Source organism: Ctenopharyngodon idella, chromosome 10 (assembly GCF_019924925.1).
Source record: "Ctenopharyngodon idella isolate HZGC_01 chromosome 10, HZGC01, whole genome shotgun sequence".
Classification (NCBI taxonomy): Eukaryota; Metazoa; Chordata; class Actinopteri; order Cypriniformes; family Xenocyprididae; genus Ctenopharyngodon; species Ctenopharyngodon idella.
In genome coordinates, this window is record NC_067229.1 from 21,354,810 (window position 1) to 21,367,144 (window position 12,335).

The window sequence follows — 12,335 nt, forward strand, 5'->3', positions numbered from 1 at the left end:
GGGATAATAAATTCTGTTAAAAGTACATTGCTTGTTGTTAGTTCATTGCAATAACTAATGTTAACAAATGAGAACTTGTATAAAGTGTTAGCAATATATTAGTAATAGATTTGTGTCTAAAAATCAATTTTCACACACCTCCGTTTTAAACAGAAACAGAAAAAAATGTCATTGCTACATATACAGATAATGGCTTGGCTGAACACCCATAGTAGGCATGTTGTTAGAATAGTGAAATTAACGGCTTGCATAATTAATTTCGGAATAGTTAGATGACTTCATTCTAAATGAGAGTTTCAAAAGCTCTGAGTTCAAAACTGCACAAAGAAGTGTTGTTCGGTTCCAGCCATTGATTTCTAGCTGTGCTTGCGTGATGTGTATTGGTTGACTCTCAGCGCGTGGACATTGAGCTGTTCACTTTGCTTAGTTCCCTGCAAGAATTGATCCAAAAGCTATTAAATCTGTCATGCTATTTGCCCTGTTCTCTGAAAGACTTTAGGGATGTCACTTGTGAATGGAACTGGCCCTGGCAAAGTTGGCCTGTGGTACAGAGAATAGACCTCAAACCTTAATGCCCGCTGGAGTGCATTATAACCATTACCGTGGCACTAGAATTCCATTTTTGCGGCGTAGCACTCAATCACTGTGAGAGAAAACAGCGCAGAGCACAAGCTGCGGTGCACCACATTTACGCTACAACATTGTCCTTTCATTGATGTTAAGACAAATGTCTGTCTCCTCTGTAGTGGTTCTCTAAAAGCTAAGCACAAGCAAGGCAATTCATATTGTTTATGTGTGATGTTTATGTGTAAATGTGTGTGTACAGGGTTTGAATTTGTGTGGTGGGCTCCTAATCCTGTTTGGAAAAGAGTTTGCATAACAAAAAAAACAGCACACACTACCTGCATTGTCTCTAGCCTATGTTAGTGGTTAGTGTGTGCGGAAAGGCAGTAGTGGGGGTGGGTGACTAGAATTCTCTCCCATCATTAGGACACAGGAATAGACTGGTTTGTCTTTGTCTAGTCCATTCACCTGCAGGCGGTAGTAGAAAGATGGCTTCTCCCTTCAACTAATCGGTCTATGCCCTGCTGGTGATGGATGATTTATCCTCTGGGTTCTTGTAGTGCTGTGGTCCTTACACAACTTTACAGTGCAAATGAAATGTACTTTTTTATGAACTGCATATCAAAACTTTAGGATGAAATATAAGGACTTTGACTGTTTAACCTCAACAAAGCATGTGGTCTTGCCAGACGGCCTGTGGTTGTTAAACAAATGAAAAATTCACTGCCGTATACAATGAAATCTTTGTCATGCTTTTTTTTTTTTTTTTTTCATTATTTTGTTGTTTGATTCAATGCATAATTTGGATGAAAGAGGGGCATTGCAACATTGCAAATGTCTTAACTAAAAAAGTAAAGTTCTATCTATCTATCTATCTATCTATCTATCTATCTATCTATTTGTCTGTCTGTCTGTCTGTCTGACTATCTATCTATCTATCTATCTATCTATCGTCTGTCTGCCTGTCTATCTATCTATCTATCGTCTGACTATCTATCTATCTATCTATCTATCTATCTATCTATCTATCTATCTATCTGTCTGTCTGTCTGTCTGTCTGTCTATCTATCTATCTATCTATTGTCTGTCTGTCTGTCTGTTTATCTATCTATCTATCTATCTATCTATCTATCTATCTGTCTGTCTGTCTGTCTGTCCTGTTTGTCCGTCTGTCTGTCTGTCTGACTATCTATCTATCTGTCTGACTGTCTATCTATTTGTCTGTCTGTCTGTCTGTCTATCTATCTATCTGTCTGTCTTGTCTGTTGTCTATCTATCTATCTATCTATGTGTCTGTCTGTCTGTCCTGTCTGTCTGTCTGTCTGTCTGTCTGTCTGTCTGTCTGTCTGTCTGTCTGTCTGTCTGTCTGTCTATCTAATGTCTGTCTGTCTGCCTTTCTATCTGTCTATCTATGTGTCTGTCTGTCTATCTGTCTATCTATCTATCTGTCTGTTGTCTGTCTGACTATCTATCTATCTATCTATCGGTCTGTCTGTCTGTCTGTCTGAATATCTATCTATCTATCTATCTATCTATCTATCTATCTAATGTCTGTATGTCACTGTTGCATGCAAAAAGCTCATAATTTCATGAAATCTCTATTTTGATTATACGTTGACGGTATTGTAAAGGTGTAGCATTACACTGTGTACAGTATATATAATTTTATGTCATGTTATATACATGGTGTATACATAGGTCGTTTCTACCAATATGCTGCTCTAGTCAAGAAAGCTAAGAGCTATACAACATGCCTGGCCTGACAGCTGGCATTCACTGGGTGCAGTCGTGGCATGCAGGGCTGGGGTTGCCAGGCTAAAGCATGTGGGTGTGAAGGCTGACTGCCATCTGGACCTGGCTGTTCCGCTGCCCTTTGGTCCAACAGCAGCGCCCCCAGACACACAGAAGACAGTCCCACAAGCCCCTTCACCAGTGCCTGACATAACCTCGGCATAAAGACGGATGGCACCCACCCTCATAACTGTCACCCTTGGCTTTGGACTCTCAACGTCAGCCAACTACCAAAGATTGGGCTCATTTCCGCTTGGATAGCTGTGACTAATGTGCGGGTCACTTTGGAAGAATGCTGGATATCAAGGCTGTACATCAAAATGGCTCCACTCACTGTGCAATATGAGACGCCCTTCTCAAAGTCGACAGGGTACAATTTAAAAACAGCAGCTCAAATATATTCATTTTTACTTCTATTGGGTTTCTGTCACTTGTTGTTAAAGTGACATATTCCCAGAGTCGCACACTGCGCACACAGATGGACCTCCTCAAGTAAGCCAAAACATTCAGTGAGATTAAAACATATTTATGTATATGTAAATCTAAACAGGCACAATCAATTTTTGCAGCATTGTATTTTGGTTTTAGTTGAAACATTCTAGAAACCATACCTAAAAAAAAACAAAAAAACATTGTAAAAATGTTTAAAGTAGGGTCAAAAACATCAGTTTAACAACTAAAACAATACTAGACCAAAGTTCAACATTTACTATCTGTACATTGCAATTAGATGTTTCAAAAACAGTGAAAATGGCAAAATAAAACCAGGTCACAGTTTTGGTCACTTTGTTACATTTTTCACTCACAATTTTATATATATATAGTTGTTGTTGTTATATTGTTTAAAATGAATAGCTTGAGAAACACTAACAAGGTCAGTGTCTAATGTCCCGGGTCGCTAAAGACCTGTGGTATGCATTTAAGGGTTAAAACATCACAAAGGGGGGGTTAACAACAGCATTACAGCATTGCAACACTATGAAAATGTAACACTTTAAAGCCTGACTATGTTGTATTAAGTAAGTAGAATAAAAATGTTAGCACAACCTTTTCAGCACTTAAAAAAAGGTTTCTAAAGTGTAGCTGAGCTAGTATAGAGGAAATAATTCACGGTTTGCGGATGTTCACTACAAAATATGTATTACTCTCAGCCAAAAATTCAGTGTTATTCATGTTTTATTCAAACAGCTTTCGTCAGGAACTGGCAATATTGGAACAGATACTTTTATTTATGTATGAAATGCAAATGAAGGTGTGTTAGACTTTTGAAGAGGACAGTCTAAGTGAATAATTACTGCCCTTTCCATGTCTCTTATACCACAGTCCGATTTAATATAGACTACTTACACACCCGATATCTATTCAACGGATAGTGAATTGAAGCACTAATTGATATTAAGATTAAGTACAGGATGAATATGCACGTGTCCCAAGCTTATCCTAGTAGACGGTGGGAATATTACCACACATTGCAGGAAAGCAGGAACATGTCCAGTCCCGCAGTAATGAGGTTGGAAATTCAGCATGGCTAATGTACTCTTAAATGCTAATTCTGCCCACTGCTTGGCCGTGGCACTAAAAGCACCTCTCACACACGGCTGGGGCTTGATTAAAGTCTGTGTGCGGCCCCGCCGGCCCCAGCCAGATGAGGGTGAATATGAATGAGTGAGGTTAGTCCTCCTCATGCAGCCGCAGTCTCTGTCCTTGCCTTCACGCGCTGCAGCCTCACACCGCGTGTGCTTGGAATGGAGATGAGAGAGGACAGGAGAGGTGGAAGACATGCTGGGCGGACGGTCGGAAAGCTGGCAAAAACAAATGAGAAGGGCAAAGCTCAAGCGACACAGATCAAAAAGTCAAAAATGGCAGGAAAGGATACTGTCCAGACATTATTTAAATGCTAAGATAATGCTAATGCATTCTAGAAAACATTTTTTGGGTGCATTTCGCAAAAGCAATTCTAAATCATTCTAATATGCTGATTTGCCTGTCAAGAAAAATGTATTATTATTATCAGTGTTGAAAACAGTTGTGTACATTTTTTTCAGGATTTTTTTGATGAATAGAAAGTTCAAAAGAACAGAATTTATCTGAAATAAAATATTTTGAAACATTATAAATGCTTTACAGTCACTTTTGATCAATTTGACACATCCTTGCTGAATAAAAAAAAAAAAAAATCTTGCTGACCCCAAACATTTAAACAGTGGTGTATAATGTTACAAAAGCTTTCTGTTTCAGATAAATGCTGTTCTTTCAAACTTTCTATTCATCAAAGAATCCTCAAAAAAAAAAAAAAAAAAATGTACACAACTGTTTTCAATATTGATAATGATCAAAACGTGTCCTCGTGTGTCATGCGTGCAATAATGCTGGCTTTGGTGTGTTTAGAGATGAACTGCTGTGACTCATTGCTGCAGAACACATTGATGGTAAATGAATGAATGAGGAACGAATAGGAAATTAATTGTGGTGTTTGATGCTGTCATGTGGGGTAGTAGGCAGGGGAGAACGTAATCAGGAATGCCATACAAAAATGACTTGTGCCTCTGTCATTAAAGGATTAGTTCACCCAAAAATGAAAATTCTGTCATTAATTATTCACCCTCACGTCATTCCACAACCGTAAGACCTTCGTTCATCTTCGGAACACAAATTAAGATATTTTTCATAAAATCCGATGGCTCAGTGAGGCATGCATTGCCAGCAAGATAATTAACACTTTCAATGCCCAGAAAGCTACTAAAAATTTATTTTCTAACAGTTCATCTGACTACAGTGGTTTAACTTTAATGTTATGAAGCAATGAGAATACTTTTGTGCACCAAAAAAAAAAAAAAAAAACGACTTTATTTAACAATATTTAGTGATGGGTGATTTCAAAACTTTGCTTCATGAAGCTTTGAAGCTTTACAAATCTTTTGTTTCGAATTAGTGTTCCTGACCAAAGAGCAGAGAACCAAAGTCCCTTTAAGACAAGTCTTTTCTCTCGGCGGCCATCTTTGAAACGCCTCTTGGGCATTCAAGTGCAGCTCCTATCTCGTTGAATGGGGAAACATCAAATTCTCCAAAGCTGTTGGCCAAGCTTTCGATTAAATTTCATATTTGAAATCACCAATGAAATCTGACAACAACTGTCTCATAAATTTTGTTTTTAAACGCTCAAATCATGACAAAAAAAACTGTATTTTTCAGGCTAGCCCAAGCTAATGCACATGTGCAGTCCTAAATGCGCGTCTCGCATCTCATTTCGGAGGCGCGCGTCTGACTTTTTCTATAGGAACCGGAGCTTCTAACGGCTGCTGTAGTGACGCGATGACTTTACCAATCCGCAACTGGCTCTTATTTAGAAGGCGGGACTTATTCCGCCATATTGCGCGTTGCACTTTCTCCCATTCAAAACAATACAAGTGACGCGTCTTGTGTTATTCTATCCACCTTATTCCTGACTGGCCTACTGCGTTTCAAATTATGGGTTGCACTTCCGGTTTGGGGAACTTCCATTTAAAAAGACTGAAACTAATAATTTCAAATCATAAGGTTGCCCTAGAAATAAAGCTTATCCGTCAGTTTGACTGAATGAGCTGTCAATTTTTCTTTCATGCTTTATTTTCAGACATCATGAGAATAACGTAACGCTTGATATTTTAACGTAACATGTTATAACAAGAATATCTATGGCAAGAGCTCTTTCCAGTCGTTGCTTTCTATCCTCGTGATTATTTTCTTTTGTCCCTTTGCATACTGCTGTAATAGTATGAAAAAGGACAACGTATACTGCACATTTGTAGTCTGTTCTCCCAATATAATTTATATCCCATTAATAATTCACTGGAATGCACAAAGAATCTCTCGTTTTTCTCCTCAAAGCCTCACCTCTCTTTCCAGGTTTGTTTTCACAGGTAAATACAATTTATTATCTGTAAAAATGATGGAAATCACTTTGAAATAGTGTCATGCAATGCTGAAGTTCATGAACAATTTTTATTAAGGCAACGTATATCACATAATACAGATATATATCACTATAGTTATATTTAACCCGTTCGTTATTGCTGTGGAAATAATCACGCTTTTTCATGGCCTGTTTAAAGTACCTTGTTGATGCTTTTACACTTTTAAATGTCCTTTTAATGTTCGTTGGTTGAAGGGTGAGTAGAATAATGTCATCTCGTTGTACCTAGTTTTGAAAAAAACGTATTATTGCGTTCATAGAAGTTACACCCATAATTCACTCAAAGCGTCATGGGGCGTAGGAATAAGGTGGATAGTCTCTGATAGAACCCAAGAGGCGAAACTCTGATGCTTTTTGGGTAACAGCCACTAGGTGGCGCTTCGGTAGCGCGGCAGCCATTTTGGGGTGAAAATGCCAACTGGACAATAGAATCCATCACATCTTACGCACCCAAAATCGGTGAATTTCACTGCCAAATCAGGATAGAAAATTTCTCAAATTCAGTAAAATTTATGACACCTATGGTAAATGTTGTATTGTCTTAGCCTATTATGAGTTGTGGAATCCAACCAGTACACATCTGAGGAAACGTAGTTAGCCTACTTTATTGAGTATTTCCATTTTATGCAACTTTACATATTTACTATTAATAGTAAATTAATAATTAATAAAGTTAAGATCATCATGTTTGTAGCGTGATCCAGGGGATTAAAGTGGAGTAAATTACTCCACTAGGTCTGAAATATATACGTTTTAATTAAGCTAAAAACATGATCTTATAGAACATGATGCATTGCTGTTTTTTTTTTTTTTTTTTGGTTTACATAGTCTTGCTTTAACATTATTATATAAGACAACACTGCAAAAACAGTTTACTGTCAAGCTGTTATATTCTGTTATATATTTATTGTTCTACATTCCCAATTTTTCTGATGCATGTCCTTAATTTAATTCCATATGTTGGTATTAATTCAGTGTTTATAATACTAATACTTGAACTTAAAAGAATTTTAACCCAAACTGGCTGGGTTTCAAAGGTTTTGTCAAAAAAGTGTAAGACTTAAACACAAAGTCTGTAAAATAAACTGTTAAAAGGATTTGATGATTACTAGTGATAGTATTTTATTCTGTGTTGTCATCATTCAGGTTAGATTTTAGCTTTAATGTACGTTTTTTTTTAATAAAACAGCTGATATTACCATAGAAACTAGTGGACTGCGAGTCGTTTTCACCCCAAAATGGCGGAAGCACAGGGCTGTTGTTGGGCGCTAGTGTTGCAATGGAACGTTCTATTGAGTTTCACTTCTTGTCAGTATAAGTTCTTTGTTATGACTTAACGAAGCCTCGTTTACTGAAATCACGTGACTTTGGCAGTTTGATACACGCTCTGAACCACTGATTTAAAACAAAAGATTCGTAAAGCTTCGAAGCTTTGTGAAGCAGTGTTTTGAAATTGCCCATCACTAGAAATTGTTGAATAATATCTTTTTTTTTTTTTTTCTTTGGCGCACAAAAAGTATTCTCATCGCTTCATAACATTAAGGTTAAACCACTGTAGTCACATGAACTGTTTTAAATACGTTTTTAGTAGCTTTTTGGGCATTGATAGTGTTAATTGTCTTGCTGGCAATGCAGGCCTCACTGAGCCATCGGATTTTATGAAAAATATCTTAAGTTGTGTTCCGAAGATGAACGAAGGTCTTATGGTTGTCGAACGACACAGGGTGAGTAACAAATGACAGAATTTTCATTTTTGGGTGAACTAACCCTTTAAAGCAACACCATGGAACATTTGCTACCCCCTTGTGGTTGATAAGCGCAATTGTCTGCTGCAAGTGTCGTAAATACTGTCACTGTATAAGCTTCCCCCTGGGCAGCGCAATACACGTGAATTTGTTGACTAAGCTGATGGAACCGGCAAATGCAGAAACCTTGTTTGGAAACCATGTCCACCGACCAGGTAAAGTAGCCCGTGCTACACTGTTCTACAAATATCATTATAGATGTATTTATTGTTAATCCAGAATTGAAAAGTACAATAACAAAAAGAATGGTAGTATGTTAGCCTAGTTTTTTTGCTCGCATAGTTTGTATGTAGCATTGTTTGCAAAGGGTATAATTTGAATAATAGAATAAATGTTGTCCACATGGTTTTGAGACTTGCATATTAGATCGTTTCATCTTATAGTTAGCTGTTGGCTAACTCCTCCCAGGCTACGACTAAAATATATGTGACGTATGCCGTAAAGCAGGTCGCACTCTTCCGCTGGCAAGGGATGGCTGTGTGTACCGACCCGAACACGAAACTTGCAGGGTGTGGTTGTAGCCGTTAGGAGGCTGCTCAGGTAGCAGCGGCAATAGAATTCGTACAGTTATGAGTTGTTCTACCATTGAAATAATTTTAGAGACATTATTTTGAGGTCGAAAAACTACATAGTGTTGCTTTAAATCCAAGTAAAGTCTCGAGTCAGTTGATCACGAGTCCAAGTCAAGTTGCAAACTTTTTTTTTTTTTGCAACTTGAGTTTCTATTTCTGGTTTTCAACATTGATATTAATTAGAAATGTCTGAATTTAATTAGAATTTCTGAAGGATCATGTCACACTGAAGACGAGTAATGATGCTGAAATTGAATCACGGCAATAAATTACATTTTAAAATATATTAAAACAGAAAACAGTTCTCTTAAAATTAGGGATGCACGATATTTATCGGACAGATAAATTATCGGGTGATATGGGTGAAAATGACATCATTTTTATTGCTCCGATAAATAAATGAAATCCGATAACTAGATCCAATAAAGTACTTGCTGGTAAATCAATCAATTAGTCTGATTTATCCGAGATTCATCCGCTTTCCGAGTGCAAGTGACTGCAGCTTTAAAACTGTGTCGCGCTCATTACGTCATCACCTTTGAACATGTCTTCGTCGGTCTGGAAGTTTTACTCGGTGTCAGCGGAGGACAATGACATTGCTATTTGCAAAGCATGTTCAACAAGGATTCAGAGAAGAAGAAAAAATGCGTCAAGTTTTAACACAACAAATGTCGTCATTGCGCGAAGCTGTGTTAAAAGCAGTGGTGGAAAGAGTACTGAAAATTTGTACTTAAGTACAAGTACTGTTACATTGCTGAAATAATACTCAATTACAAGTAAAAGTACTGGTGTCAAAAAGTACTCAAGTAAAAGTACAAATTACTCTTCTCAAAAACTACTCAAAGTACTAAAATTACTAATTACTTTTTAGCTGGCGATATTTAATAAATTATTAAAAAATATTTAGTCAAATCATAGATATAAGTAGAAAAAATAGCTACTTTAAACAAAGCACTTCCACCTTATTGACGAAGTACATGAATTAGTGGTCACAATACTGGAATTTCTAACTTCAATACAATACCTTGAAAATGATCAATATTCAGTATCATTTTAAATACAATGGGGATAACCACCATAAGTCTGTACATAAAAAAAAAAAAAAAAAAAAAAAACTAAATTCAGTTGAGGTATTCGAAATATGACAACACTGAATTTTTATATGCAGTGTATTTTAAAGGGTTAGTTCACCGAAAAATTAAAATTCTGTCATTAATTTCTCACCCTCATGTTGTTCCACACCCTTCGTTTATCTTTAGAACACAAATTATATTTTTGATGAAATCCGAGAGCTTTCTGACCCTCCATAGACAGCAACATTATTACCACATTCAAGGTCCAGAAAGGTAGTAAAGACATTGTTAAAATAGTCCATGTGACTACAGTGGTTCAACCTCAATGTTATGAAGCGACGAGAATACTTTTGTGCGCAAAAAAAATAAAATAAAATAAATAACGACTTTATTCAACAATTTCTTCTCTTCCATGTCAGTCTCTGACAATGTTGACGTAGTAAACACAGTGCAGCACTTCCACGTTCTACGTCAGAACTTCGGCTCATTATTGGCCGGATTCTGCATCATCATCACATGCGTGTGTTGTGGTGCTCACATGAACAGCATCATAAAGTGATGCGGAGAGAGGAAATTGTTGTATAAAGTTGTTATTTTTGGGGGTTTTTTGCACAGAAAAAGTATTCTCATCACTTCATAACATTAAGGTTGAACCACTGGTAGTCAAATGGGCTATTTTAACGATGTCTTTACTATCTTTCTGGGCCTTGAAAGTTGCAATTACGTTGCAGGCTGGGGTCAGAAAGCTCTCGAATTTCATCAAAAATATCTTAATTTGTGTTCTGAAGATGAACGAAGGTCTTATGAGTTTGGAACAACATAAGGGTGAGTAATTAATGACAAAAAAATTTCATTTTTGGGTAAACTAAGCATTTAAGAGCCATATAATATGTTGTGTATTTAGATAAAAAGAACATCAGAGGGGTTTGACCTGTAATGTCTGTACAATATAGTGACACAGTTAGACAGACTAGGCTATTTTTATGTACAAACCATACAAATGCCCCATTCTGAAACATCTATTTACATTGTAAAGAAATTAAAGATTCACCTTTGATTGTTGAGAGACTTTCGGGTGCATTTCACTTATAGCCAATAAGATTTCCTGTAGCATTTTCATTGGTCAGGCATGGAGGTCTATTCTGATTTATAACTTTTGACAACGTTTAATTTAAGAACACGGAGAGATTCAGGATTGCACACTACACAGTCTGACGGCACGCACTCAATATCTGAGTGAGAGGAGAGTTAGTTCACTTGTATATTTGAGAGCTCGCGTCGTTTTCTGCGCGTTACAATAATGCGCTCTCGACATTTGTAATTAAAATACGCCATAGAATTAAACTTATGCGCAATACCTGCAATCTCACGCTGACATTCAGGCTCTGTAACTGAAATGTGTGAGTGACAGGAGGAGGCGGGTGTGTGTCAGACTCGCTGTCGGGGAGATGAGAGAAAGAGAACGCGCCACTGGTAAAATATCAGGGTTTTCATTGGTCCGTTTATGATCGGATTTCTTTATTGGCTACCGATATGCCGGTCAAAGCTTTGAATATTCAAATTGTTGGCGTACTCAGTAACGAAATGTGATTTTACAAGTAGCGAAGTAGATTACTTAGCTTAATTTGTACTTAAGTAAAATTACAGATTTAAAAATGTACTCAAAAAAGTACAAAAACCCGAAAAAACTACTTAATTACAGTAACGTGAGTAGTTGTAATTCGTTACTTCCACCTCTGTTAAAAGAATATGAAGCAGCCGCGGCAGCAGCTACTAGCGCTAAGCCTAAAACACGGAGTGTCGATGTAACCATTCAGCAGACATTTGAAAATCCGGAGACAGCAAAAAGTCTAAAGCCATAAACAACAAAGTAATGACATTTTTAGTCCTTGATGACCAACCCTTTTCCGTGGTAAAGGCTCGGGGTTTTCGCAGGTTAGTAGAAAAGCAAAAACATGTGACTATATACCTTACTCATCCCTCATATTTATTTTATGTTAAACTATGTAATTTCAGAAAACATGTGACTTAAAGCCTATATACCTTCCTCATGCACTAAAGGTTGAATATATGCATTTCTTTGTTATGCATGAAATACTTGAATATAAATTTGTTGTTAATGAGTTGTTAAGTGCAGATAAACCATAGTTATGTACAAGTTCTGTTAAACCCTTACTGTTACTAAGTAGGCTATACTTAATGATTACTATTGTTTTATCATTTCAAACTAGAGTTGTCAAAAGTACCGACTTTGGTAAATTTTTAAAATGTGACGCTTTGAGCACTGTCGAGCGGATTTGTAAACACCTCTGATTGGCCATTGTGTTCACGGCCCATCGGATATGTCTGTGATTGGCTTCAATGATCAATGCTGTAAAAACGTTGTAAATAATCATCAATGAAGCTCTTCACCGAGCGCTTACACAGATTCACACGGGAGAGTTTGAAAGCAGGCGTCTATCAGTGGACTGGTCCGCTGATAGACGGCTGCTTAAAAAACGCATTCAAATGCTCAAGTGATAAAATAAGAGACATATCCGATGAGCGCGTCAACACAATGGCCAATCAGAGGTGTTTA

At 37.1% G+C, this 12,335-nt stretch overlaps 1 long non-coding RNA gene across 1 annotated transcript; it reads right to left on the bottom strand.

The window, feature by feature from the left end:
- Positions 1–3,513: 3,513 nt before the first annotated feature.
- Positions 3,514–11,291, bottom strand: LOC127520534 (uncharacterized). Its single transcript, XR_007932149.1, has 2 exons — positions 11,116–11,291; positions 3,514–4,157 (listed from the first exon to the last, which is right to left on the bottom strand). It is a non-coding gene; the product is annotated as an uncharacterized LOC127520534 (long non-coding RNA).
- Between the last annotated feature and the right edge of the window lie 1,044 nt (positions 11,292–12,335).